Source organism: Megascapheus bottae, chromosome 37, assembly GCF_031878675.1.
Source record: "Megascapheus bottae isolate mThoBot1 chromosome 37, mThoBot2.hap1, whole genome shotgun sequence".
Lineage (NCBI taxonomy): Eukaryota > Metazoa > Chordata > Mammalia > Rodentia > Geomyidae > Megascapheus > Megascapheus bottae.
Window position 1 is genome coordinate 2,922,562 of NC_143545.1, and position 22,780 is coordinate 2,945,341.

Consider the following 22,780-nt stretch of genomic DNA (forward strand, 5'->3'; position numbering starts at 1 on the left):
ATAGTCATAGCATTCTCTACTTGTGGCTTGTCCTAGCTCAATTACCACCAAAGGCCATCTTGCAATGGTGGAAAAGGACAGAACGGAGGAGCTGAGCACTGGTATCTCCTCCCTGTAACCCCAGCTACTTAGGAGCCCAAGATTGAGGGTGGCAGGCAGGAAAGTCTGGGCACAAGGAGAGCTGTGGCTCCAGTGCCAGGGCAGCAGCCTTGAGACAAAGCTTAGAGACAGGATCCAGGTCCTGAGTTCAAACCCCTACGTGATCATGTAATAGACAGTAGATATTATAAATATATGTCATAATATATGACATATCACATGGTCTATTATAAATGTTTACTCTGTACTGTATTATTCTATTATGTATATGTACTTTTTTTCTTTTGTCAGTCATGAAGCTTGAACTCAGGGCCTGTGTGCTGTGCCAGAGCTTTTTCCCTCCAGGCTAGCACTCTACCACTTTGAGCCTCAGCACCACTTCTGATATTCTGATGGTTCACTGGAGATAAGAGTCTCATGGACTTTCCTCTCTGAGCTGTCTTTGAACTGTGATCCTCAGATCTCAGCCTCCTGAGTAGCCAGGATGACAGGTGCGAGCCACCAGTACCTGGTTATATATCCTCATATAGATAGATAGTATATCCATCGTAGTATGTATTATTGAGGCCATATCATATGTCATGATATTCGGTAAGTAGTAAGTGTTTTGTTGTCAAGTTAAAGCAGGCAGAGGGACTGAGCCCCAGTTCCAGGCATTATTTCTGGCTAACACCCATGGGCAGCCAGTTTAGAACATGGCAGCTCAGCACAGGGTGCCAGCTTACCCAAATCCTGAGCACTTATGCCCACACACACATATGTCTTGCTTTTTCTCTTGCCCTTGCTCAAGCCCTGTCCTCACTACCAGGTTTCTGGAAGATTCTGCTCCCCAGAGGCTCAGTTCAAGGCCAGCACTAGAGCAGGGAGGACAAAATAGCCCAGAAAGTACTGTGTTTATGAGAACCCCCCAAAAACTACATTTCCTGTCCTGCTTCCTTGATACATGAACAGGTGATATAGTTCGGTGGTGTGTGTGTGTGTGTGTGTGTGTGTGTGGTTGCTGATGACAGGCAGGCCTCGTCTAGTTTTTTGGTGGTTTATTAGAGGTAAGAGTCTCTTGGATGGGGCCTGAAGTTTGGCCTAGCGGTTAAAGTGCTTGCCTAGCATGCACGAAGACCCGGGTTCCATTCCTTGATACCACATATATAGAAAAAAGCCGGAAGTGGTGGTGAGGCTCAAGTGGTAGAGTTCTAGCCTTGAGAAAGTCCAAGGACAGTGCTCAGGCCCTGAGCTCAAGCCCTGGACTGGCAAAAACAAAACAAAACACAACAAAAAAAAGAACAACAAAATGAGTCTCTTGGAGTGGCTGGGAAGGTGTCTAGTGGTAGAGTGCTTGCCTAGCAGGCATGAAGCCCTGGGTTTGATTCCTTAGTACCACATACCCAGGAAAAGCCAGAAGTGGTGCCATGTATGGATCAAGTGGTAGTGTGCCAGCCTTGACCATAAGAAGCTCAGGGACAACACCCGGGCCATGAGTTCAAATCCCAGGACTGGAAAAGAAAAGGTCTCATGACTTTGCTGCCTGGGCTTTCTTCAGACTATGATCGTCAGATCTCAGCCTCCTGAGTAGCTGGGAGGACAGGTGGGAGCCACTGGAGTCTGGTTTGAAAGCAAATTCTCCAAGGGTTGCAATTTAATCAGGGAAAGAGGAATATGAAGGAAGAGGAGGGTGAAGACAAAGAAAAAAGAAGAGGAAGAGGAAGGAGAGGGATGTTACCCCAACTCAACTCACACATCCCAGATCTAAACTTCCCTCCTTCTGTCCCAGCCTAGCTGCCTTTGTGGGAGACTCCAACCCTAATGCAAGTTAACTGCTGGCCTGCTTTCTGGGTCGTCTGTGGAAGGCAGATCTTTCTGTAACATTTCCACTGAGGCTTCTCTCATTTCCCTCCTTGTTATTTTTAGGCAGAACTGACTGGAGCCAGGGATTAAGGAGGTAACCTTGGCCTTCTCCAGATACATGGCAACTGGTAAACAGATTCTCCACTAGCCTTCTGCCTTTCCTGGCTACAAACAAAAAAATCAAAACAAGATTGGAATCAGGGTGTGAAATTCAATGGATTAGAAATGAAATGACTGATGTGTCAGAAAACATTTTAAAATGTCCCAATGCATTTCAAATTAGACACATTTAAACCAGGATGGGATACAAGGGGGATGGTTGAGGGTGGCAGTTAGACTTTCCCATTGAGATCCATTTGAATAATAAATAATAGTAATAATAAAAGCCAGACAACCACCTGAGATCCATCATCATGTTTATTATTATCATCATTATTATTATTATTTGCCAGTCCTGGGACTTGAACTCATGGCCTGGGCACTGTCCCTCAGCTTTCTCAAGGCTAGAGGTCTACCACTTGAGGCACAGCTGCACTTCTTTCTCTTTCTAGGTCTGTGGTACTGAGGAATGGAAACCAGGCCTTCCTGCATGCTAGGCAAGCACTTTGCCACTAAGCCACCTTCCCAGTTCCCTGAGATCCATTTTTTTATATAATCATCATCATTATCATCATCACGATCATAATGAAGACCTTGGCTCAGAGGCTGAGATATTATCTGAGGTGCAAACACTGTAGGGCAGGAAAGATTGGGAAATTTCTTAGCGCCTGCTCAGGACCAAAAAGTGGAGAGAAGAGGCTCAAGTGGTAGAGTGCCAGCCTCCAGTGAAAAAGCTCAGGGACAGCACATCTAAAAAAAATTAAAGGAGGGGATGGGAGTTTGGCCTAATGTTAGAGTGTTTGTCTAGTATGCATGAAGGCCCAGGTTCAATTCCTTGGTAACACATATATTGAAAAAAAGCCAGAAGTGGTGCTGTGGCTCATGTGGTAGAGCTCTAGCCCTGAGAAAGCCCAAGGACAGTGCTCTGGCCCTGAGCTCAAGCCCCCTGGACTAGCAAAAAAAAGTTTTTTTAAAGAAAGAAAAGAAATGCCCTCCCTCCCCCCAACAAGCAAGAAAAGAAAAAGAAGAACCACCAAAAAAAAAAAAAGCAAAAAGTGAACTCCTAAAACATGAAGGGATAGGAGTATGACCCAAATATTAGAGAAGTGCCCAAGAATGAAAAGAAAAGAAAAGATAAAAATTTAAATAAAAGCAAACTCTAACTGCTAGGAACAGACTCAAAATAGCAGTTATTGTAAGGCTAGACAGCAGGCAGTCTCTGAAAAGTATTCCTGAAGCCCAAAGCAGAGGAAAATGCTGCAAGCACAGCAGGACTGCAGACAGGGCCACACTTACCCGCCAGAATTCAGTCCCCAGAACCAAAATGCAGTCTCCAGAAGCCTCTGAGCACTGCAGAGTAGAGTGACAAGGACTATGGAGAGGATGGGAGACAGGGGAAGAAGGAGAATAAGGAAGACCAGGAGACTAACCACAAAACAGGTTTCCTGAGCAGAGGGAGGCGGAGTCACCCCGCCCACCACACTGAACCAAAGCACCACACCCCAAGCAGGAAATCCACACCGCAGCTGCTGCAGTTCAGTATGCAACCTGAAGCTGATGAACCTAAAAACACATGTACATAGATGATGTGTAAAAAATGCACACACACACAAATATACACATAAATAAAATATATAATACTTACAAATACGATGCATAAATATAAAAGTATACGTAATCTAAAAAGATAGACATTTTATATATTACATATACATATAAATATATGTAACATCATATAAAACATATATAACATAATAACATGCATATTATATAAATATATTTTTTCAACAAGATGCAAACAGTTAATAAACGCCTGAGCTATTCTGGAAATCAAACTCATATCTATGTATGACCCTAAAGTTTTTACTTCCCAGAACAAGGTGGAAACAAGGTGGGCCTAGCAGGGGTGTTTCTTAGCTTGTCCATTCCTCCTTCAGGAACAGCTTTGAACAAAAACAACAACAGAAGAAAGCTCAGGAGTCAGGCACGGTGGCTCGAGGCTGTTATCCTAGTAATAAGGAAGCTGAGATCTGAGGATCACAGTTCAAACTCAGCCTGGGCACTAAAGCCCATGAGAATCTTATGTCCAATTAACCACTAGAAACCCAGAAGTGGTACTGTGGCTCAAGTGGTAGAGCACCAGTCTTGAGTAAAAGAGCTCAGGGACAGTGCTCAGGCCCAGAGTTCAAGACCCACAAGGGACACACACACACACACACACACACACACACACACACACACACAAACAAAAAAGTTCAGAAACAGCCATGAAGCCCTGAGTTCAAACTTCACGGGCCTACACACACACACACACACACACACACACACACACACACACTGGAATTCTAGACTCCAGTTCTGTAACACCAGACATGCTAACACTTTAAAGTAAACACATAGCCATAAAGCTCAAATATTGACATTTACACAGGTCATAATTACTGAGAGTACACAAAACCCAACAAAGAGCAAACATTGCCCTGCTCTTGCTGTTCCGAACAAGGAAAGAAATGATTAACTTTACTCTCAGACGTGGGCTTGGCCCCCGAACCATATTTGACTTTGGAGTTTTAGGTGGGCTTCTTGGATGACTTCTTCAGCCATCTTCAAAACCAAGAAGAAAACAGATGAACCCACCCTGCCTCCATAGCACCTACTCACCTAGCCAGGCCCGGCCCTGAGCCACAGGACTCGTGACCACACCTCTGCACACACCGCCCCCCATCCTGGGTCACTCTGCAGGCCTTCCTCACCCCTGCCCTCCAATCCCCCATGAAACCTGACCCATGTCTGCCTTTCTCTGCCTGCCTTTATGAGTGTGTGTGTGTGTGTGTGTGTGTGTGTGTGTGTGTCTGTGTGCACGCGCCCACGCGTGTGCGAGAGCTTGAATTTTAGGGCCTGGCTGCTGCTCCTAAGCCTTTGTGCTCAGGCTGGTGCTCTACCACTTGAGCCACAGCACCACTTCTGGATTTTTGCTGGTTCATGGATTTCTGCCCAGGCTGGTCTTAGAACCCTGAAGCTCAGATTGTCTGAGTAGCTGGGATTACAGGTGTGAGCCACAACACCTGGCACTACATGCAGACACACGTGGCTGTGAGGCAGGAGCCCCACCCGACAATGAACTTGAGTCTGCCAGGATGCAGGCCTTTCTGAGAAAAAAACTGAAGCAATGCCCTGCCCCAAATGCAGATCGTCAGGGCGCCCCCTTCTCTCAAGGTTAAGGATCCCAGAAAATAACACCTGCTGTGAGCAGAGCAAAGACAAAAACACCTAGCTTTGAATAACTCTGAAGCCAGACACCCCTACCTTTACCACAGAAATACCCAACACCCCAAGAAGTCCTGTGTCTCTCCACCTGTGTCTCTGTCTCTATTTCCCTGTGAGAACACCCCCACTCTGCCACAGCCTGCCCACACCTTTCTGTGTGTCAGTTTTGGGGTCTGCTTACCTGCAAGTTTACTTCATCAAACCCTGCCATGTTTTCTTACCATGGTGACTTGTCCAGAAATTCCTCATTATGCCTTCGAAGTCAACCACCCTCCGTGAAGAGTTCCCACATTTAAAAAGGAAAACTTCAGGGGCTGGGAGTTTGGCCTAGAGGTACAGTGCTTGCCCAGCATGCACAAAGACTGGGGATCAATTCCTCAGTACCGCATACATAGAAAAAAAGCCCCCGGACTGGCCAAGAAAAAAGGAAAACTTAACTAAACCTTGCTCATCCTGTAGCCCTCCTGGATTTTGTAGGTTCTGGTATCTAGAGTCTTGGGGCTCAACACCCCACTTTGGAAGTGCCTTAAAAGTTGGGGGGTCACCCACTGTCCCAGACCCTTTTCTATTTCTAGTGACTCTTATTTATTTCTATGCTTTCTATATCCTTATTTTTCTATTTTTTCTTCTATTCAGTTTTCCCTAGGAAGCCTTTGGTTTTCAAGCAACCCCAGTAGGTGGGCCACAGGATTTCAACCCCCCATTTTGCCCTCATCAGACATGGGGGTGTGGGAGGGGGTCCCCTTAGCCCCTGGCCCCACAGGAGATCTCAGGTCCAGCCCAGCTCTAAACTAAAGAAACTGTCAGTATTAAGGTCCATTTCTTGGGGAGGAAGTGGAGGAAATTGTAGCAATCTGACTAAATAACAACCCATCTTAGACAAGCAAGTAGAGTCTCAGAGAGGCCTCCCTTCCTGGGGACAATCTGTTAGATCAGATTATCTGCCCCCCATCCCCCAACCCCCACTTCATCCCCCCCCCATTGGAGAGCAGAACTTGGGGAGTCAGGAAACCTGTCTCCTGGTCTGGGAGTCTAGGAGAGAAGCCATATTATTTATTTACTCCTTTCTTTAATTAATTTTTGCCCAAGAGTAACCCAGGACCTTTTTTTTTTTAACAGAGCAGCTATTCTGCATACTACGGTAGAGGGACAGTTATTCTGCACAATACGGTTAATCTTTTTAAATAACAGTGTAGCCATTGGAGTGCTGGTGAACTATCACCATTGTTCTTAGAAACTGAAAATGGAATTTCACAGACTTTCAGAATACAGGCAACTGTGAGCACTAGGGAAGTTCCCACTTGCCACGTGTTATTTTTTTACTTCCCTTCAAAAGTTGTGGACCAGGATATTTCTTTGCAATTCATGCAGTATGTCATATGTCTGTCTTTGTTAAGGAGAATAAAACTGGCAACTAGAATCATTTCCTCCTCTTGTAATGGTGTAAACGGGTTAGTTTTAAATTTTTTCCAAAGTTTAGTATTGTCAATTGTTTCCATCGCCTGGCTATTGTGAACATAGCTGAGCAGGTGTCCTTATCGTATCCTGGGTCATGCTGTTCAGGATAGATGCCCAGAAGTGGTATGGCGGGATCGTAGGGAAGGTCAATTTTCAGTTCTTTAAGAAACCTCCACACTGCTTTCCAGAGTGGCTGCACTAGTCTACATTCCCACCAGCCGTGCAGTAGGGTTCCTTTTTCTCCACAACCCCGCCAGCAACTGTCATTGTCTGAGTTCAAAATCTTGGCCATTCTTGTTGGGGTAAGGTGGTATCTTAGGGTTGTTTTCATTTGCATTTCCTTTATGACCATGGATGATGAACATTTTCTCATCTGCTTTTCTGCCATTTTAATCTCTTCTTCTGATAGGTCTCTCTTTAGTTCCCTTGCCCATTTAGTGAATGGTTTATTGGGTTTGGGGGGGGATTAGTTTCTTGAGTTCCCTGTAGATACTGGATATTAAGCATTTGTCAGATGTATTGTTGGTGAATAGCTTTTTCCAGTTGGTTGGCTGTCTCTCTACTTTTGCGACTATGCTTTTATCTGTGTAGAACCTTTTTATTTTTAGGTAGTTCCATTTATTCAGTCTCTCTCCAATCTTTTGTGACCCTGGGATTCTGTTCAGGAGTCTGTTGCCTGTGCCTGTGAGTTCCAGTGTCTCCCCTACTCTATCATGCAGCAGTTTCATGGTTTCCGGTCTGACACTGAGGTCTTTGATCCACTTTGAGTTAATTCTTGTGCATGGCGACAGGCTAGGGTCAATTTTTAGTTTTCTGCATGTGGCTGCCCAGTTTTGCCAGCACCAATAGTTGAATAGACTGTGTTTGTTCCACTGTCTATCTTTGGCTCCTTTGTCAAATACAAGTTGCCTATAGGTTTGTGGTTCTATTTCTGGGTCTTTGATTCTGTTCCATTGATCTTCTGGTCTGTTTTTGTGCCAATACCATGCGGTTTTTGTTATTAGGGCTCTACAGTAGAGTTTGAAGTCCGGTGTTGTAATACCACCAGCATCCTACCACTATCCCTATTCTCAGATGACATGATCCTCTACTTGAGTGACCCCAGAAGCTCCACTCCCAAACTCCTAGAATGAATAAACTACTTTAGCAAAGAGGCAGGATACAAATTAACCTTCAGAAGTCAGTAACATTCTTATACACCAACAATACACAAACAGAAGGCCAAATCAAGAAAATCATCCCATTCGCAATAGCCCCCAAAAGAATAAAATACTTAGGAATTAACTTAACCAAAGATGTAAAGGAATTATTTAATGAAAACTCTAAAAGCCTAATGAAAGAAATTAAAGAGGACACTTAGAAATGGAAAGACATCCCATACTCATGGCTAGGGAGAACCAACATAGTGAAAATGGCTATAATGCCAAAATTGATATACAAATTCAATGAAATCCCCATCAAAATCCCAAAAACATTCTTTTTTTTTTGCCAGTCCTGGGCTTGAGCTCAGGGCCTGACCACTGTTCTTGGACTCTCTCAAGGCTAGAGCTCTACCACTTGAGCCTCAGCACCATTTTTGGCTTTTTTCTATGTATGTGGTACCGAGGAATCAAACCTGGATCTTTGTGCATGCTAGGCAAGCTTTCTACCACTAGGCCAAACTCCCGGCACCCCAAAGACATTCTTTACTGAAATAGAAGATATAATCTAAAGGGTCATATGGAAAAGAAAAGACCTAGAATAGCCAAAACAATTCTAGGCAAAAAGACCATGAGTTTTATAGAATTACTGTGGCCCTGGATATAGCTGACTAGTGTGCTGGTGACACACAGTCCAACAGCAATTCCTACAAGAGCAGAGTCAAGACACGGACCAGGGCTGGAAGCACCAGGCTTCTCCTATAATTATAGAGGCGCCTTCTGTTAGAAAGAGCAGGTCTAGTCCTCTTCCATGTTGGAGGGCTACCTCAGCTTGGAATCTACCCACCTTTAAAGTGGTGAACAGAGCTTTGGAGAAAGAGGGAAGTCCCGCTTAGCTTGTGGCATGCACTAGGACACAGGCCTCTGCATACTGGGAAGTGAAAATGTCTACAGCCAGGCAGGCGGGGAGGCCTGAAGTCCAAGAGAACCAAGCATTTTCTAGCTCTGGCTGAGTTTTGCTAATAAGCCTGTGCATTTTTCTCACCATTGCTACTTCTTGAGAAGGGTGACCGCCTGCAGGGGAGGGGCGGTGGCTGAAACCACTGGCTTCAGTAATAACTTCTAATTTCCTCCTCCTTTGGGGAAGAGGTTGGCAGTTGGGCTAACACTGGTCCTAATTAATTATTATTATTATTATTATTATTATTATTATTATTATTATTAACTCTCATTCCTCCCTCAACCCCAAAAAAATTCCATAAGAGCATTAGGATGGTACTGACAGTCTGATCTTTAGTGGATTTCTTGGATCACACTGAGGTGTCCATTTGCCCGAGAGGGTGAAAGTCCAGGATCCTCCCACACTGTGCTCAGCTGGGAGTGGAGAATCCAGTAGCTCTTTCCACCACCTTCACAGAGGCTGGGCTGAGAATCCCAGCTGAGCCCAAACTGGGCTCCAGTGTGGGGCTCTGGTGACAGCAAATACACACTTGGGTGCCAGGGCACTGGAAACTCGACGTTGACCGAGTCTCAAAGTCAATTTGTAAGGCCTGCAAGGTCTGGAGTCAGTCGTGGCCAGCAAGCTCAGCTAGCTCAGCTTCCCAGTTTTAGGGGACAGCTAAGAGCTCCTTCAAATGCCTCCTCCTGGATCTGTGTGTGGACATGGGGCTAATAGGCCTGGGGTCAACCATTGTCACCAGACCTGGGCACCCAGCATTCTTTGGCTCCCAGTCCTGCACCCAATAAGACCCCACAATTGGGAAATAGGCATCAAAGCATGGCCAGCCTTCAGGTGGACGTAAAGGAAAGTTCCACCTCAGTGTTACCAACCCTGAGCCTGTTTATATTATAACTAACTCAATTCCATACCAACTCAACTTGTAACTTCCATTCTGAAGACACACTCAAACTTCCTGGGATTTGTCTTCCTCCCTTTGCCTCTGGGGTGGTCTGGGTAAATGAAGGGGCAGCAGAGACCATTCCCTCTTCTGGGTTTAAACACCTGCACGATGGTGATTGTGCCTGTTCAGTTGAACCTGCAGATGGTGATGGAATCACAGTCTCCACAAGCTGTACGTATTTCTCTTCTCCTGTCTATAAAAAACCCCAGTTTGCTTAAGTTTCAGTTAAGCTTCTCAAGTCCCAACCAGGGGTTTGCCCCGGAGTGGACCCTAATACACTTTCCTTTGTCTCCACTTTCCCCTCTTTCTCAAACCCTTACACCAACATTCTAAGAGAATCCGTACTTCTCAGATGCTTTCTTATCCAGAGGAGACCATTTTTCTGCTTCCTCAGTTCCTTTCCCTAGGTTTTCAAGACTAGCCTCCCTCTTTCTTTTACATTTCCCATAATCCTCATTTGCACTCAGCATCTCTCCCCTCCAGGCTTTTCAGCAATGGGTGCAGAATTCCCCTCCCCCAGCCAGAGGCACCAGCACAGCTGCAAAACCTACTTAGGTTCAACTCCTTCCTCCCGTCCCTCCTCACAGGAAATCATACTATTGGTTTCTCTGGAAGAGAGCTGAATGTGGGCCTGAGCCTTTTCCTCCTGTGAGGTAAGGTGTCTCCAGAAATTACAGTTGACCCCAGACAACTAGCAACTATAATCAAGGGATTTTGAACTTACCAAGAAAAGAATGTCCCACCACCAAGGTCTTCCTTCTGGTAGAATCAAAGCTACTGCAGGGTGGTGGAAGCAGGCAGGAAATGGTGGGTTGCCACAGCCTTGTTTCTCAGCAGAGCCCATGGAATGTCACACCTCCTGCTGGGTTGCCTGCAAATTTCTGCCCAGACTGGTTAAAGAAGCTGAACCTAAGGCCTGACTTTGGTGGAATCTCCCAGTAATTACCTCCTTGCTTCCCTGAGTACACTGGTTTCTGCAGGCTGGCACCCCAATTGTTTGGAAAACAATATAAAGCCAGGACCTTAAAGTAATTTACCAGGGTGACAACTTTGAGGACGCAAATTTAAAAAAAAAAATCAGGCTAGGATTTTCTGGGCAGGCACAGAAGTTTGGACTTGTAACGTTTCCACACAAGTGCAATCTTCCTCTTGCACACTTACTGTTTCCCGTGCCTCTTTAATTTCTCCTGCCTCATTTCTGAAGATGACTCTGGTCTCTTGATCTTCAGGGGTTTATAGGACTATTTCCATTTTCTGGAACTTCTTCACGTTGACTCAGGGGCATTGACTGTATTCTTAGCCAGGGACCCTAAAAGCTTAGCCTATTTTACCAAGAGGGTTGCCAAGATTAGAGATCATAGCAATATTTTCCTCCAAGCTGGAGATCATACACACCATTTACCATCTGCCCAGGCCTTTTCTTCAGCTACCATGGTGCAGCTTCCTTAGCACTTGTTGGTAAAGGCATTTTCTTGATTGTCTGGGGAACTTGATCTCTGTGATTCTAACAACATCTAAGTTAACTCTGCAGGCCTTTAGACAGATCTCAATAGGAAATGGGTGAAAAAAGAAAATTCATGAGAACTGTCAGCATAAACTGTCAGATTAAAGAAAGAGAGTTATCAGAGAAACCTCAGGCAAACAGCCCAACAACTTAGCAGGAAACCCCAACAAAAGAATTTGGAGAATGACGTTATACCAAGATCATATGGTCCACTTGTTCTAAAAATAAACCAAAAAAATATGTTCTAAGTTCCACTTCCGCATCCTACTTGCTGACATGGTCACATCAATTTTGACGTTTATAGTGATTGCCATATAGAGATTAGGCCTCAGAACTCGGATGGCAGTGTGTCTATATGTGGTCTTTGTCTTTATAACCCCCACTTTGTGAATTCGGGGCTGCTCACTTCTCAGTTGATTTACCCCGGCCAGTCAGCTCAATTAACCACGAGACAGAGTTTGTGACTTTCTTTCTTTCTTTCTTTCTTTCTTTCTTTCTTTCTTTCTTTCTTTCTTTCTTTCTTTCTTCCTTTCTTTCTTCCTTTCTTGCTTTCTTTTTTCTTTTTTGCTAGTCCTGGGGGTTGAACTTTGGGCCTGAGCTTTTTCCTTGGGATTTCTCAAGACTAGAGCTCTACCGCTTGAGCTGTAGCACCTCTTCCAGCCTTTTCTATGTGGTACTGAGGAACCGAACCTGGGTTTCCATGCATGCTAGGCAAGCCCTCTACCACTAGGCCAAACTCCCAGCCCACAGTTTGTGATTTAATAAGGTCCCAACCCACTGAAAATAGGAACAGAATCTCAAGTCCAGGAAAACCCATGAGTCTCTCATCTCCATTGAAACGACCAGAAAACCAGAAGAGGTGCTGTGGCTCAAGTGGTACAGCGCCCACCTTGAGCACAAACTGCTCAGGGACAGCGGCCTAGGCCCTGAGTTTAAGCCCCAGGGTGGGAAACAAACAAAAAAACAACCAACCATGAAATGGTGCATAAGTTATTATCTCACAGTATATGAAATATATACAATTTTATTTTTCAGTTACACATCCAAAAAAGCCAAAGGAACAACAACAAAAATGGGTTAAATGAAGGAAGCGTGGCTGAGTGAATGACCCCCTTAGCACCTGGGAACTAGGGATGTCCCATGCCTTCCATGTGTGCACACAGGGTTTCCACTGTGCTCCAGAATGCAGGCAAAATCCTCAGGAAAATAATAATAATAATAATAATAATAATAATAATAATAATAATAAAGCCAGGCACCCATGGCTCATGCCTGTAGTCCCGGCTACTCAGGAGACTGAGATCTGAGGACTGTGGTGCAAAGCCAGGCTAGGCAGGAAAGTCCCTGAGACTCATCTGCAATGAACCAGCAGAAAACTGGAAGAGGAGCTATGGCTCAAGTGGTAGAGCACCAGCCTTGAGCCCAAGAAGTGCAGGGACAGCGCCTAGGTCCTGAGTTCAAGCCCCACAACTGAACAAAAGAAAGAAAAATGGACCTGGTGGACATTAAGACCACAGGCTTCTCTCACACATGTGATGACCCTGGAGCCACCACCACTGTGGTCAGAAATAGACGGCCACCATCTCACAAACTGATCGCAGCCTTTTACTACAACGTATGTCATTCCAGGCCCATATTCTAGAATAATACTCTGGAGCGTTCATCCCAACGCAGGCTTCTTCCATGTCACTGGGTTCACCCCTGCGCCAGAACCTGAAAGGGAGAAAATGGAGGAGGACATTTGTTTTATTTTGGTTTCTTTTTTTATGTCAGTCCCGGGGCTTGAACTCAGGGCTTAGCCACTGAGCTTTTTCAATGGAAGCTGCTGCTCTACCACTTGAGCTGCAACTCTACTTCTGGACTTTTTAGGGGTTTAGGACTTGGAGATCAGAGCCTCAGAGACATTCCTGTCCAGGCTGGATTTGAACCAGGATCCTCAGATTTCAGCCTCCCGAAAAGCCAGAGTTATAGGTGTGAGCCACTGGGGCCTGACAGAATGTGTCAATAGTAAGTTGTGACCTCAGTGGACCTGAGTTGCTGCTGTGATAACATGATAAAGAGATTCTGGGGACAGAGGAACCCAGCAGGATCTGAGCACATTTTGGGGGAGATCTTAGAGGAAATGTCCAATCTGTAAACTCAATTTCCTCAGGTTGAATGGAAGAAAATTAATAGTGTGTCTCACAGGGAGGGTTGTGGTGAATAAATAAGATAATAAAGTAATTTAACCCAGTGCCCAATACTTAAAATTGAGCTATTTCATAGAATTTTACCACCCATTAGAAAGAATAATATCCCAGCTACTCAGGAGGCTGAGAGCTGAGAATCTCAGTTCAAAGCCAGCCAGTGCAGGAGACTCTTATCTCCAGTAAACCAGGAAAAAAAGCCAGAAGTGGAGCTGTGGCTCAAGTGGTAGAGCACTAGTCTTGAGCTTAAGAGTTCAAGCACTGAGATCAAGCCCCATGACTACAATAATAATAGTAATAATAATAATAATACTTTGCTTATTTTTCAATAAAGGGAGGCATCTCAGATCCTGGCACGTGGCTGGCCCCCTCCCCACGCGTGCCCCCTATGCGATGTCTGCACTCACATGGCACTGAGGTTGTATGGCGTCCCATCTACCCACTGCCAGTCATTCTGACCACGTAGGTCCCACAAGCCCAGGTAATAAGAGGAATCTTTATCCAGATGCTTGGTGATGAAATCCTAGATCCATTAAAAATTAAAATAAAAGAGGTCCTAGCATTAGAAGACTCAGCTTCAACAGAATTCTTTTTGTCATAACCACTCCTTTTAAACAATTGGGTGTTTTCTGTCTCTTCTCTCTCTCTCTCTCTCTCTCTCTCTCTCTCTCTCTCTCTCTCTCTCTCTCTCTCTCTCTCTCTCCCCCTCTCTCCTCTCTCTCTCTCTCTCTCTCTCTCTCTCTCTCTCTCTCTCTCTCTCTCTCTCTCTCTCTCTCTCTCTCCCTCTCTCTGTCTCTCTCTCTCTCCTCTCCTCTCCTCTCCTCTCCTCTCCTCTCCTTTCCTCTTCTCTTCTCTTCTCTTCTCTTCTCTTCTCTTCTCTCTTTAATGGTGATGGTACTAAGATTTGAACTCAGGACCTCACACTTTCAAGGAACTCAATTCACCTGTCACTCATCCAGCCCGTTTGGTGTTAGGTTCTCTCACAGGTCGGGATTTGTGCTTTTGTCCTGGACATAATCTTCATTCCTCCATATACCCAGAGTGGCTGAGATTACAGTGATGAGCTACTGTGTGTGTGTGTGTGTGTGTGTGTGTGTGTGTGTGTGTGTGTGTGTGTGTGTGTGTGTTGGTCTTGAGGCTTGAACTCAGGGCCTGGACACTGTCCCTGAGCTTCTTTTGCTCAAGGCTAGAGCTCTACCACTTGATCCACAGAAACACTTCCAGCTTTGTCTGTGTATGTGGCACTGAGGAATCGAACCCAGGGCTTTGTGCATGCTAGGCGAGCACTCTACCACTAGGCCATGCTCCCAGCCCCAGCCACAACATTCTTATACTTCACCTCTGGAACAATGAGAACAATACACCCCTAGGCCAGGCCTGATGGTTAACTTTAATTGTATGATTCTGTGGAAATATAGGATGATAACTTGATATATGTACATCGCATACCACTAACCAAATTAGATCCGTCATATTTCCATTTCCCTAGCACTTTATATAATTGAGATGAAGCTAAATGACGGAGGCTCAAGCCTCTAATCCCACCTACTCAGGAGGCTGAGAGCTGAGGATCATGGTTCAAAGCCAGCCCAGGCAAAAAAAGTCCAGGAGACTCTCACCCCCAATGAGCCACCAGAAAACCAGAAGTGGAGCTGTGGCGGAAGTGGTACAGTGCCAGCCTTGAGCTGAAGAGCTCAGGGACAGTGCCTAGGCACTGAGTTCAAGCCCCAGGATGGGCACACACTCACACACAATTAAGGGACAAAGGTTGCATATTCTGTGGGGAGAAAGTACCTGCTCATCTTTACTGTTCACCACCAGCAGATGGGCCTGCATCCTCGAACACGCCTTCCTGCTCTCCTCCCACGTTTTGGCATCACCAGACATGAAATAGCAGTGGGAACCAAATGAGTGCCAATTCTTTGAGCAACATTGCCAGGCTTTTCCTTTATTGGGGAAAAAGAAGGTCCTCTGATCCCAGTAGAAGAAAATCCATTTAAAGGGGAAAGCCGGGGGCTGGCGCCTCACGCCTGTCATCCAGGTTCTCAGAAGGCGGAGATCCAAGGATCACGGTTCAGAAAAGTCTAATATCTCCAAGGAACCACCAGAAAACTGAAAGTGGTGCTGTGACCCAAGCGGTAGAGCACCAGCCATGCACAAAAGAAGCTCAAGGACAGAGCCCAGGCCCTGAGTTCAAGTCTTATAACCAACAGAAGAAGGAGAAGGAAAGAAAAAAGATAAAGATTGCCTGACTGGGTGCCAGGGGCTCATAGCTGTAATCCTAGCTACTCAAGAGGCTGAGATCTGAGGATCACCGTTCAAAGCCAGCCTGCGCACGGAAGTCCAAGGGACTCTCATCTCCAGCTAACCACTAGAAAACCAGATGTGGCACTGTGGCTCAAGGGGTAGAGTGATAGCCTTGAGCTGAAGAGCTCAGGGACAGCGCCCAGGCCCAAAGTTCAGGCCCTACCATGAAAAAGAAGAAGAAGAAGAAGGAGCAGGAGGAGGAGGAGGAGGAGGAGGAGGAGGAAGAGGAGGAGGAGGAAGAAGAGGGGGAGGGGGAAGGAGAAGGAAGGAGGCGGGAGGAAGAAGAAGAGGAGGAGGAGGGAGAGAGAAGGAGGGGGATAAGGAGGAGGTGGTCACGTTTCTATGGTTGGAAGAGGTGGGGCAAAACAATGTTGAAATTGAGGAAGAATTGCTCACCACAACATAAGGTCTCACCATGGGATAAGGGGCCCAAGAAATGAGAAAAACCCAGAGGTAGAGAGACAGAGAGATGGCAGCGACCAGAGAGCCCAAGACTTCCTGGTTCAAATAAACACTTTTATCTGAGTTCATGCAGGGAACATGAATACATGCAAAAAAATAAAGCCTCGATCTGTCACACTCAGAGTCAACACAGAGATTGTGACACGTTTTTCCTTTATTGTTGCAGACAGAAGATTTGCAGATTAGAGAAAGATATGATGAAAGCCAACTAAATCTATCTATGCATTTATTATATGTATTGGGTAGATACATAGAGATATAGATTCCTTAATAAGTGGTATGTGCACAGATTTTAACAACAAATGTCATGGCTGCCCTGCCTCAGTTTCCCCCCAGGCAGGTTCCCCGTGGGGTTAGAATGGAATGGCGGGTCTCAGGCTCTGCTGTGGTCACAGGGTGATTGTGTATTTCCATGCAGCTGTTTAATGCACAGCTGGACACAGAGTGGATTGGTTGGGACCCCAGGCTCTGGTCATCCCAGCTAATCAGCAGGCTGAGACCTGAGGATCACGGTTCAAAGCCAGCAGGAAAGTTCAGAAGACGCTTGGGCAGGAAAGTTCAGAAGACTCTTATCTCCAGTGAGCCACCAAAAATAAGCCAGGGGTGGCACTGTGGCTCACGTGATAGGGCACCAGCCTTGAGCAAAACCACTCAGGGACAGTGCCCAAGCTATGAGTTCAAGCCCCAGGGCTGGCCAAAACAAACATTACTTGTGAAATACCTGCACGAGCAGGGGAATCGTGTGCAGGGAACTGGTATTCTCACCACTGAAGCTCGTGGGATCACACAAGTGTTTATGTTTCTGCAAGCACACACCCATGCCCTACAATGACGGAACACGACGACACATTAGGAAATACAAGTGAACGCCGGTGTCCTTTCCCCTGCCTGTAGTCTCAGTGCTTGAATGGTGGAGGCAGGAGGATGCGGGTGAAGGCTGCGCTGAACAGAGGATCCTGAGTGGAATAAGGACATAAACAAACCCCAAGAGAAAAGATGGGAAGGAAGGAAGGAAGGAAGGAAGGAAGGAAGGAAGGAAGGAAGGAAGGAAGGAAGGAAAAGAAGGAGGAAAAAGGATGGGAGGGAGGGACAGAAGGAAGAGGGACATAAGTAGTAAATTAGACAGGAGGTCAGCAAGCCAAGGAATCTTCTGGAAAGGATGTACAAGGCTGCACACACCTCCACTGCAGACTTAGAGATCTGACCACGTAGGAAAGAAGAGACTGCTCAGGACCAGAGTTGTGTAAATTTAGTGGTGGAAGGTTCTAGAAGGTTCTAAGAAGAGAGTGATCAGGGCCCAGAGTTGTGTAAATTCAGCGGTGGAAGGTTCTAGAAGGTTCTCACCTAATGGCTTCTCTTTCTACATCAAGGTTTTCCCCCCTTTGTTTTTTGGTGGGTGTTTTTTTCCTGGTGCTGGGACTTGAACCCGGGGCCTGGATGCACTCCCTTAGCCATGTCACTCAAGGCTGGCGCTGTGACATTTTGAGCCCCACTTCCACTTCTGGTGTAAGTATTATTGTTCTTGTTATTATTACTGGTTACTGGAGATAAGAGTCTCTCAGCCCTGCCCAGGGCTGGCTGTGAACTGCAATCTTCAGACCTCAGCTGGGATGACAGACGTGAGCCCCCATCAGCCAGCACAGTCACAGGAGTGAAGGGTTCCATGAGAAGGCACCTGGGGGAGTCTAGACGTCCCTCGTGGCCGTGGATGAAGAAAGCTCTTGTTGGCAAATCCAGTGACTGTAAATGGCACACTTTTCAGAGAAAACGCCCTGGTGTGTGACCAGGGCACAGGCGTTCTCTCCTGCCTGGCCTGCGACCTGAAATCTGGGAGACAAAGACGATCAAAACCCCCCAGGCTGGCCCAGGGCCCAGTTCTTCCTCCTCTCCCATTTTCGGCTCCCTGCATCTGCTCACCAGCTCCTCTCCAAGCTAGATTGCTTAAAACATGGAAATATGCCATAGACAACATTACACATTGTTTTGCTGACACCAGGACTTGAACTCTCAATTTCCTGGCTCAGGACTGCCACTTTGCCACTGAAACCACGCCTCCAGCTCATTCATTGTCTCACTCATACAAGTCGTGTGGGCTTTTCTGTGTGGACTGGCTTCCAGCCACCATTCTCCATCTTCATCTTCCTGAGTAGCTGGGATTACAAGAGGGAGCTTCCGGTGCCTGGCCTGAAAGCCAGGGTGAAGGAATGGTTCCATGTGTATTTGTGTGTGTGTGTGGGTGTGTGTTGATCCTGAGTCTTGAATTCAGAGCCTGAGCACTGGCCTTGAGCTTTTTCACTCAAGACTGATGTGATCTACCCTTAAGCCACAGCTGTACATTTTGCCTTTTTGCTGGTTCCTTGGAGATAAGGGTCTCATAGACTTTCCTTCCCCGGGCTGGCTTCGAACCATGACTGTGGACTGGCTTCCAGCCACGATTCTCCATCTTCAGCCTCCTGAGTAGCTGGGATGACAGGCGTGAGCCACCAGCACCCAGCATATCCTGGTATATTTAGATCTAGCTTCTGCCTGTGTGTGTGTGTGAGAGAGAGAGAGCCATTTGTCTTTCTGACCCTGGCTGACCTCACTAGCCATGAGTTTGTCCACGCATTCCCCTGCAGCGGGCATGATTGTGGAATAACACACAACCATGACACCACACCACCAGGGGTGGGTCTGTTACTCTTGAAGAAGAATGTCCTGACACACTTCATGCTGCAGTGCCTGCCTCACACCAGCAGGTGACACCAGTGAGCTGTGTGCAGTTTCCACCATGGGCCTTGGAAAGCCAATGACAAACTCACAGCTGTGGGTTCAAGGCCGCCCCATCCAGCCAGGCCCAGGTCTTCTGGGTGTCAGGAAGGTGTAATCCAATCCAAAAATAAACCCATCTTGCACCTCATTCTGGATGAACTCCTGTGGGAGAAAGAAATCAAGTTCAACCTGTCCACAGAGCCTCCTCTGAGGTTTGCCCAGACTCTTGACACGAGCTGTCCAGTTTCCACGAGCTGACTTCCACCACCCACTTCTTACCAGCTCTGCCCTGTCCTCGATCATCAAGAGACTCGATTTCCTCACAGAACAGGATTCTCGACTCTCCTGCCACGACTGGAAGTTCATGGAAAACTTATAACATTTCCTCTTTGTCTGTAACCAGTCACGCGGGCATGAGTTTGCTGAAATAGGAAAGAATTAGAGAAAAAAAGACATGGAAGCCGGGTACTGGTGTACACGCCTGTAATCCCAGCCACTCCAAAGGCTGAAATCGAGAAGTACACAGTTCAAAGCCCACCTCAGTCTCCTCCCCAACACTCTATCTCTAAAACTCATCAGAATGAAAAAGTTGGAAGAGGGGTGTGTGACTCAGTCGGTAGAGCACCTGAGCTGGGCTACCAGGGGCTCCGAGCTCAAATTCTGATACTCACCTCCCCCTCCAAAGAATAAATAAAAGTACAACGAAATAAACCCCTTACTTGTACCTTTGTCCTGGTGCTTGCTGGGAGAATCTTTCACACAGTTGCTGCAATCATGGCTTCTACTTTCATTACAATACCTTCTATCGTTGGGTCCCTCTCGCATGGAATAGCTGCTTAACTGACTTACTAAGAAATACAATATATAGAGCAATGCCCATCATATTTCTACAGATATAACTGCATGCTCTTCCACTACTTATGTTACTGTGGCTACAGTAGAATTTGCACACACTGTTGTTTCTTGTAGTTGTCTATGAACAGATGAGAGATGTCTTCTTATTCAAACTCATGGAGAAGCCGGGCTTGGTGATGCACGCCTGTAATCCCAGCCACTCAGGAGGCTGAGATCTGAGGATTATGGTTCAAAGCCAGGAAAGTCCCTGAAACTCTCATCTCCAATGAACCACAAGAAAACTGAAGTTGCACTTGGCTCAAGTGGTAGAGTACCAGCCTTGAGCACCCGCACACACACACACACACACACACACACACACACACCCCTAGAGGGCGCCAGGAGTTTGGTCAAGTGGTAGAGTACCAGCCTTGAGCACACACACACACACACACACACACACACACACACACACACACCTAGAGGGCTCCAGGAGTTTGGCCTAGTGGTAGAGTGCCTGTCTACCATGTAAAAAGGCTGAGCTTTTTGGCTCAAGGCTGACACTCTACCACTTGAGCCACACAGCTCCTCTTCCTGCTTTTTGCTGATTCACTGGAGATAAGAGTCTTATACACTTTCCTGTCCAGAGTGGCTTCGAACTGTGATCCTCAGCTGTCAGCCTTCTGTGTGGTTGGGATGACAGGAGTGAGACGTCAACCAGGGCCAGGCTCGACTTCCTGTGTTCAATTAGTGATCTAGGCATGAAATTCATAAAATAAATGATGATTTCATAGAAGTGTTCCAATTCCTGCCTCAGCGGGTGGCACGTGGGCATCTGATTAAAAAGAATGTGTTGAAGTTTTAAGGCTTAAGAAAGGGAAATGACAGGGAGACTTTTTTTCCGGCCTTTATGCAGGGCTGAAGGAGTCCCATGAAGTTCACCCACACCTGCTGGCCTTACTGCACCCTCCTGTAGTCACGGCTGCAAACCCAAGGCCCAAGTGGAGCTGTGGCTTAAGAGGTAGAACACCAGCCTGGAGAGAAAAAGCTCAGGGACAGCGCCCAGGCCCTGGGCTCCAATTCTGGCCAGGGAAGGCGGCAGTTCCTGCAGAATATTCCCAGCTGATGTGGCTGCGGGGACTCAGGCCCTGGGCTCCAGTCCTGGCCAGGGGAGGTGGCAGTTCCTGCAGAATATTCCCAGCTGATGTGGCTGTGGGGACTCAGGCCCTGGGTTCCAGTCCTGGCCAGGGGAGGTGGCATTTCTGCAGAATATTCCCAGCTGATGAGGCTGTGGGGACTCAGGCCCTGGGCTCCAGTCCTGGCCAGGGGAGGCGGCATTTCTGCAGAATATTCCCAGCTGATGTGGCTGTGGGGACTCAGGCCCTGGGCTCCAGTCCTGGCCAGGGGAGGCGGCATTTCTGCAGGATATTCCCAGCTGACGTGGCTGCGGGGACTCGAGCTCCTGATGCTCGTTTCTTGCCAGGTGGGTTTTAGGCCAGCCTGGGCATAAAGAAGTGTACAAGACTCAGCCTCCACCAAGGGCCTGGGCTGCGGCTCAGAGGACAGAGCTACAGTGCTCCACACAGCTCTCCTCCTGAGATGGGGTCTCGCTCTCCTCTTCCCCAGGCTTTTCTTGAGAACAGACATTTTTCTTCCCTCCACCTCCTCCATAGCAGGAATGTTTTGATTGCTCTGATTGGTGAAGCGGTGGTCAGGCACCGCCCCATGCCTTCTCGGATTGGCTGCTATTTGGCCGGGTCCCGCCCACCCTGGCGGAAGTGGGCGGGCCTTCCTCCGGGGCGGGCTCTCGCTCCCCACGAGGACAGGAAGAGGAAGTGGATTCCTCCCGGGAACAGCCATGGCGTCCTCGTGTAAGACCCCCGACTCAGCGGGATGTCTACAGATGGAGACCCTTCCCAGGAAACAACGAGACCACGCAGTCGGATGCAAACAGCAAGAGGTTTATTCGGGTACACGAGCGCCCGGGGCTGCAAAGTCTCCAAGAAGACTTGCGCGCCGAGGCTGGCGAGAGGGGAGTATTTATGGGTAGCTGAAGCGGGTTACAGAAGCAGAAGCATGGTTACAGTGTAGGGATTGGTTAATTCAAATGAGGCTGGGGGTTTATTCTGGGCAGTAGTGGAATTTTCCTTTTTGGCTAGAGAAGGACTTACGTGTCCTTCTCCTGGTCATAACATGTTTTTCACATACTCCTTATCTTTATCCTGTTTATACAACTTCAGTCCTCGGTCACTCTGACCGTGAACATCTTGCTGGTTATTTTTCAATTTCTTTTTATAACTAAACTGCAGCTGCTACACAAAATGGAGTCACTTCTGCTATTCTGGAAATTACAGTTAAAGCAGTTAAAAGCTATACATTCCTCACTCGGCCCGCCGCCCCTCAGCTCAGCCCCGGCCCCCACCGGACGACCCCGCAGGGGCTGCAGGAAGGGCGCTCGCTCCGCGGTGAGTGTGGACGCTGGGCTGGTGGTCGGGGTTCTCTCAGGGTGAAGCAGGTTCTGGAATGGAGTCCTGAGAAGGGGGGGCGGCGTCCCGGAGCGGCCGGGCTGCAGGACAGAGCCCCGGGCTCCGTGCTGACGTCCTCCGGAGGACCAGGGTGGCCAGGCTCCGGGGCCCGCTGGGGCCGGGAGGAGCGACACAGGGCCCCCGCCGAGAACGTCCTGGACGTCCTCGTCAGCCTGGAGCCCGGGCCTCGTCCAGCCGGGCCTCCTCCAGCTGGGCCTCGTCCCCTGCCTGTCCCCCGCCTGTTCCCTGCCTGTTCCCTGCCTGTTCCAGGCCTGTTACCTCTCGCAGTCGTTTCTGCTCTGTCTGCTCAGCGTCATTACCCGGAAGTCTGTGACACACCCATCTCCCAGGAACAAACCCAAAAATATGGAGGTGGAGTTATGGCTCAAGTGGTAGAGCACCAGCC

The 22,780-nt window shown here is 47.5% G+C and overlaps 1 long non-coding RNA gene across 1 annotated transcript in view; it reads left to right on the forward strand.

Moving 5' to 3' along the window:
* Positions 1–22,780, forward strand: part of LOC150042059 (uncharacterized) — a 272,005-nt gene that overhangs the window by 115,925 nt on the left and 133,300 nt on the right. The window lies entirely within an intron of this gene.